We start from the raw sequence: 7,771 nt of genomic DNA, 5'->3' as shown, positions 1-7,771 counted from the left end.
GAATCGTTTCTGAAGACAGAACCTTCAGAGGTACATTCATATAATTAATTCGTTAATATATTCATTTATATAATTCTTTTAAAACCTCCCAGCTTTTCCGCCCTGTTTTCACTCAAAACGAAACTACTCTGTGTGCTGTGAACACGTGAGACTGTTACTTAAAACTGTGCTTTATGCTGGATAGTATTTATTTATCGCGAGTTGTTCAAATCGCGGTAATCTAATACAGTTTTAATGATAATTAAAAGATGAAACGGTAATACTAACCGTCGGGAAGTTTTTCATGATTTATCATCAAACCGGTAATCGTTACATCCCTAGTTGGAGGATTTCGATATAAGCCAAGAGGAGACAAACTTTGCTTCCTTTGCTCCTGTAAACAAACCTTGGTTCTCGCGAGACTAGCATATTCTCACCGGAGCTTACGTTACGCCTACGTCATCTGCTGGAATGCCACTCTCTCGTGAACGTGTGTACGACAGTTAGCGGAAATTAGAGATTACGTTTATAAAGTTTAAATATGGATATTTTTCTTACAAAAACGCATCGATTTGCTTCAGAAGGCCTTTATTATCCCCCCGGAGCTGTGTGGAGCACTTTTATGATGGATGGACGCAGTTTATTGGACTTCTACTGGACTGTTGAATATTACCACCCATTCACTGCCATTATAAAGCTGGGAAGAGCCAGGACATTTTTGAATATAACTCCTATTGTATTCGTCTGAAAGAAGAAAGTCATATACACCGAGGATGGCTTGAGGGTGAGTAAATCATGGGGTAATTTTCATTTTTGGGTGAACTATCCCTTTTATGCATCCTTGCTGAATAAAACTATTAATTAAAAAAAAAAACTTTTATGAATAAAAAAATGTTAGTGTATACATTGAATAAACACTGATATTTCTAATGCAACACTTATGAGCTGTAGGAAAGCAATACACAATCTTACTGCCTGTTTTTAAAGCCAGACACTCTTTGAAAAAGCCTGAAGAAACCACTGATCAGTTATTTAGAGTAAAATGGATTCCCTCTTTAGCACACATGAGGAAGGATTCTGGGATATGAGCCCACAGACAAGTTTCCATTAACACTCTTAGAAACAGCAGCACACGAACTGTAATGAATATGTACTGTCTGGCATTCTTCACCTGTGGAGCTCTGCACTGTACATTCATAATAATACTATGGGTGGAAAGCAGATGTGCTTCTTCCACAGAATGCAGCTGACATTCGACCAGCTGTAAGCAATTCACAAAGTTTCCAGTTAGTTTGTTGGGAAAGTCAGAGAAGATTGGGGGGGAAAGTCCTCCACCTTTATAATGGCAGTGAATGGGTGTTATTTTTCAATAGTCCAAAAGAAGTCCAATAAAGCGCATCCATCCATCATAAAAAGTGCCTCACATGGCTCTGGGGGGTTAATAAATGCCTTCTGAAGTGAATCGATCCGTTTTTGTAAGAAAAATATCCATATTTAAAACTTTATAAACAGTGATCTCTATAACAGTGATCACAATAGAACGCTGTTCCGGCGGATGACGTAGAACGTAGGTGTAGCGTAAGCTCCGGTGAGAAATGACGAATGTGAAAGCATTGTTAAACAAAGGAAACTTTGCTTCCTTTGCTCCTGTAAACAAACCTTGGTTCTCGCGAGACTAGCATATTCTCACCGGAGCTTACGTTACGCCTACGTCATCTGCTGGAATGCCACTCTCTCGTGAACGTGTGTACGACAGTTAGCGGAAATTAGAGATTACGTTTATAAAGTTTAAATATGGATATTTTTCTTACAAAAACGCATCGATTTGCTTCAGAAGGCCTTTATTATCCCCCCGGAGCTGTGTGGAGCACTTTTATGATGGATGGACGCAGTTTATTGGACTTCTACTGGACTGTTGAATATTACCACCCATTCACTGCCATTATAAAGCTGGGAAGAGCCAGGACATTTTTGAATATAACTCCTATTGTATTCGTCTGAAAGAAGAAAGTCATATACACCGAGGATGGCTTGAGGGTGAGTAAATCATGGGGTAATTTTCATTTTTGGGTGAACTATCCCTTTTATGCATCCTTGCTGAATAAAACTATTAATTAAAAAAAAAAACTTTTATGAATAAAAAAATGTTAGTGTATACATTGAATAAACACTGATATTTCTAATGCAACACTTATGAGCTGTAGGAAAGCAATACACAATCTTACTGCCTGTTTTTAAAGCCAGACACTCTTTGAAAAAGCCTGAAGAAACCACTGATCAGTTATTTAGAGTAAAATGGATTCCCTCTTTAGCACACATGAGGAAGGATTCTGGGATATGAGCCCACAGACAAGTTTCCATTAACACTCTTAGAAACAGCAGCACACGAACTGTAATGAATATGTACTGTCTGGCATTCTTCACCTGTGGAGCTCTGCACTGTACATTCATAATAATACTATGGGTGGAAAGCAGATGTGCTTCTTCCACAGAATGCAGCTGACATTCGACCAGCTGTAAGCAATTCACAAAGTTTCCAGTTAGTTTGTTGGGAAAGTCAGAGAAGATTGGGGGGGAAAGTCCTCCACGTGGCCTAACATCTCAGAGCTGAACAAAGAACTTTAATTTGTTTTAAGTTTTCTACTCTTTCTTTAAAACATCAAGCATTATTTAATAGATTCAACATTTTGTGGTACTACTAAAATCTTCTGAAACCACACACTTATGAGAGTCAAATGACCATGGAAACAAAATTAGGCATATTATATATGGGCATGGGAACAGGAAGACTGCCACTGTGTGGGTTTACTTTAGCTGTACTCTGGGGACAAATTTGTCTAAACCTGTCTAAATCTGTCTAAAACTCCCTTTAGACATCCAAGGGCATCCTCAATTAGAAAAATAAAATAAAATAAAAAAATAAATAAAATAATAATGTTTAAAAAAATACAAAAATAAATAAATTTATCAAATTTGATTTTACTTTTGATTTAAATAAATAAAAGAATAAATGAATGGATGTGATTTTATGGCTTCATTACATTCAGAAATCATGAGATCAATCATTTTTTTTATATTTAATTAGTATCTATTGACAGAGAAAATAAATAAATAAATAAATGTGATTTTATAGCTTCATTAAATATAGAAATGATGAGATCCATTATTATTTCATAATTAATTAATATCTATTGAATAAAATAGTAAATAAATACCATATTATAAAATACCATATTATGAGTTTAAAATAATATAAAGCATTTTAATTAAATGAATAAAAATATAATTTCTAGGGGTGGGGGAAAAAAAAATCGATACAGCATAGTATCGCGATATTTTCCGCGGCAATACTGTATCGATACACGGACGCCAAGTATCGATCTTTTATTATACTATTTGGTAGAATAACAAAATCAATTTCTTTACAGTCCACTAGATGGTGGTGTTGAGTTTTATTCTAAAAACTTTACAGATCTTCTTTATGCACCAAGAGCTTGTAACACTCCAAAGAGAAAGGAAAAATTGAAATCGCATCATATGACCCCTTTAATGCACGGCAAGCCGTTGATTATCCCGCTTAACCTATGCCAGTATTGACAACTTAAAGTGGTTTATGATGTTAGCAGCGCAATATTGTGAAATAGTGCGGTAAGACCACATTTATTTGAATGAATTATCGATCGAGATGACAGGTGTGTGTGTGTGTGTGTGAGAATTAAATTACCTGTGTCTGTGTGTGTCTCTCTCTACAAACTATGAAGCTGTTTAGTTACTTCGATTTTACCTTGTTGCTGAGGAAGATAATGAAGCGAACTAGTATCTATGTTATTTTATTAATAAAAGTCGCGGGGCAGCACCGCCAATAAGTTTCTGTGTGTGCGCAGTGCGATCTGCAATCTCCGACCTCTCTCTCACTCTCACTGTTTATGTGTGTGTGTGTGTTTGTGTGCGTGTGTGTGTGCATCAATTAAAGCAGCGCATTAATATAGAATGGTGATTAAACTGGCCTGGCATCATTTTCATATGGAATGAATGAAAGTAAAATACTAAGAGCACAGCAGTGGGTGCATACAACATTTATGACAGGTTTTCATGAAAGTGTTGGTCAGTTTGTCTGCTTGACAATCCCAGTTTGCACTGCAACAATAAAACTGAAGTGAGATAAACAAACTGAGAAATGTTTATTTTTAGTTAAAACAGATGATGCCGAAGTTTTCATTTGGGGACATAATTTGAAGTTGGAAAAAGGTAATAAATTGCAATATATCGCAGAATATCGCAATATATTTAAAATCGCAATAATATTGTATCGTGACACAAGTATCGTGATAATATCGTATCGTGGGGCCTTTGGTGATTCCCACCCCTAATAATTTCCTCCCAAAAACATTTTCTTTTAGGGTTAGACATTCATAATTAGCTTTATATAAATCAATGAAATGTAATAGAACAATGGAATGTTTTCATTGACATATCTAGGTAAATCTATTTGTGTGGAAAGGAAGAATAAACTTAAAAAAATGAGTAAAATGCTGGACCCTTTGCAGTTTGCACAAGAATATTAATTGAAAAGACACGGGGAGTGATTCTGGTCCTCTGCCGTTCACCCTGAATCTGAGCTTTAACTTTGCCTGAGTGTTTGAGTGACAAAAATAGCTCCCATCTGTTTTCAAAGGGCTCAGCAAATACCGACATAAAGGCTCCATGCTGAACTAAGGTGTTAAAAAACTACCACTAAACACATAAGCACAGCACAAACATGTAATGTACTAGCAAAACCTTTCTTTCTGGAAAGACCTAAAACTCTGGAGCCGTAGTTCAAAGTTAAACCCACGCCACAAAGACTGTGAGCAGGCTAATTTCCAAAGGGCAAATAATGCTCATTCTGAATCTGCACTCTGTGATGTGAATAAGGCTAGAAACAGGAAAGACCCATGTATCGAACTGCTTAAGCATGAAATTTGATTATGCTTGTAAGTCAAAGTGCAACATGGCGAGGACACTGACGCAAATGTTGTAGAAGAGCGATTCGAAGATGAAGAGAGGCTAACTGATCCAGTACTATCATCCCAGAGGCACAGAAACCTGAAACATGAGGCTCCAGATCCAAAAAAAAAAAAAAACACATGACAGGGAACCAGTTTGATGGGCACAGAATCAATCACATGAGTTGGGATGCGGTCTCAAAATGTCTTGATCCAAAGTCCAGGCAGTTAAAAGAAATTATTCTTGGATCTAATAGATAATGCTGAAAAAAACTCAAAGATGTTCAGGAACTTTTAGAAACAAGTAATGCATCTAAATACTCTACTACAATAGGTTTCATTTTTTTAAATAGAACTCAAAAAAATTTAAAGGCCTGCACAAAGAAAATGGTTTTGTACAGTCCCAAACACCCTCTTCCCAGCATGCACTGAGGCATGAATAAGTAGGATTGCATTCGTTGACCATTTGCCATAAACTACAATTTAAATGTTATTGTTGATTTGTGTCACTTTTAGTAACATGTTGACTTGGTCCTCTACTCAAAATTATCAGTTTTAATAAGCATTTCGCTCTCCATGTACACCACTGTTTGAACGTTTGGCGTCAGTATTATTATTTTTATTTGGCAAGGATGCATTAAATTGATCAAAAGTGATAGCAAAGACAATGTTACAAAAGACTATTAAAAATGCTTTTGAACTTTCTACTCATCAAAGAATCCTGAAAAAAAGGATCAAAGTTTCCACAAAAATATTAAGCAGCACTTTTTTTTTTTTTACATTGATAATAATAAGAAGCATATCTTGACCAACAAGTCAGCATATAAGAATGATTTCTGAAGGATCATGTGACACTGAAGACTGGAGATATGGCTGCTGAATATTCAGCTTTGCCATCAGAGTAAAACACATTTGAAAATATAAAACAGTTATTTTAAATTGTAATAATATTTCGTAACAATGCTGTTTTTACAATATTTTTGATCAAATAAATGCAACCTTGACGAGCATAAAAGACTACTTTCAAAAACTTACCGACCCCAAATGTTTGAACGGTAGTGTAAATGCATACAAATATTAAGCAGTTGAATTCAGTTCAAAATAAGCCATGCAAACTGTTTACTTTATTTTTTAAGTTCACAGCTAAAAAACTGTTTATTAACATAAAAGGCATGAAAGTTTAAATAAAAAGAGGATGACAGGTCCCAAACCATTACAGAAGAAAAGATGACAATTAATAACAACTAAATAATCGCAAAAGTGCACAGATGCGCTACCTGCTTTGTGCTTCTCTCAAGAAGCTTTCAGGGCTGGAACGGGTGACATCAGACTCAGATCTGAGGACATTAATCATTTGCCTCGCAGCACAACAAAAGCCACAAGACACTAAGAAGGGATGGGGGAGACTGTGGACGAGAGTGCAGTCAGCATCTGAAGCAGGCAGGCTCTGGCATTAGGAGGTTAGGGTTCGGGCACAAAGATGCAGTCACACAGATCAGGAGGAAAAGGGGCTCAGAATGACAAGAAAGAAGGGAAGGGGAACCACAGTACAGAAAAATAAATGACTAATGTGACATTTCTCAGTGAAACATGATATAATGCACCAGAATTTGTGATGTCAGCTAAAAAGGAAAGTCATTTTAGAAACAAAACAAGTTACTACATTTTGACAAAAGACTATATGAAGATGACTATTTTGTCAATTTAGAACAGCATAAACCAACAAATCATTCCTAATAAGATCAGGAACGTGCATTAAGTAAGTAAATAGACTGGATTTTGATTTCATGTGAACTTTAACTTGTTAGATCAGGTACAAGCTCACAACACAGATCAGACACAGGGCTAAGGACATCAGACTGTGATTTACATATTACCAAATTCTGTCTCAACCCCAGACAATCTCAAGCAAAGAGTGCAATCTGATTGCATGCATTTGACAGATGATTGCTTCTATGCCTTGAGCTGTTCTTGTGTCCAATCTGTCATAGAGAGGGATTTTATCAGTTTGAAGATGTTGTGAAACACTCTAAAACCCAACAACTGTAATGCCAGCAAATGAGGGCACAGGATGGAGAGCATGGTCTTTGAGCAACTCTCATACACTCGCAAGAGAGCGGACAGGTACAGCATCTGAAGCTAAGCTTCATTACATAATCTGATGGTGATTATACAGTAAAAAAGGCAAGGTTTCACTGCTCTTGCTTTTCTCTGCTCAACTAAAAATAGCTCACAGGACACAGGTGGCGCATCAGGTTTGATGACCACTTGTCTGGCACTAGCAGCCTTGCTGGTGTTATAAAACCACAAAACATGCTGTGAATTCATTTCTTAAGAGACTACACTTTAGGTTTATAGTTTAGAATTTAAATGAAAGATTTAAAGGGACAGCTCACAAATTCTGGCATCACTTTATTGCCCTCATGTCTTTTTAAACTTGTATGACTTTCTATCTTATGCAGTTCTTCAAAAAAAGATTTAGTTGGTAACTAAACAGTTTCGGTTACCTTTGACTTCCATCATATGGACATGGAGATATTTATCAAAATATCCCATTTATATGTTCCACAGCAGAAATAAAGTCATAATTTTTCAGTGAGTTTAACTTAAGAACCAGATCAAACAAATATGAAGCTATATATATATATATATATATATATATATAAATATATATATATCGCTGCAAGATTAATCTTTACTGAGCCGAAAAGAACACGTCACACCTCTGTTCATCAATTTGCACCGGCTACCAGTAGCTGCTCGCATTAAATTCAAGGCATTAATGTTTGCCTACAAAACCACCACTG

At 36.1% G+C, this 7,771-nt stretch overlaps 1 protein-coding gene across 1 annotated transcript in view; it reads right to left on the bottom strand.

Annotated features, from left to right (window-relative positions):
• The window catches only part of cacna2d1a (calcium channel, voltage-dependent, alpha 2/delta subunit 1a), a 78,403-nt gene that overhangs the window by 69,316 nt on the left and 1,316 nt on the right, over positions 1–7,771 (bottom strand). The gene's annotated exons all lie outside the window — the stretch shown is intronic.

This window comes from Sinocyclocheilus anshuiensis, unplaced genomic scaffold (assembly GCF_001515605.1).
Source record: "Sinocyclocheilus anshuiensis isolate Anshui unplaced genomic scaffold, SAMN03320099.WGS_v1.1 scaffold346, whole genome shotgun sequence".
Taxonomy (NCBI): domain Eukaryota; kingdom Metazoa; phylum Chordata; class Actinopteri; order Cypriniformes; family Cyprinidae; genus Sinocyclocheilus; species Sinocyclocheilus anshuiensis.
This window is presented reverse-complemented; position numbering and strand designations above follow the sequence as displayed.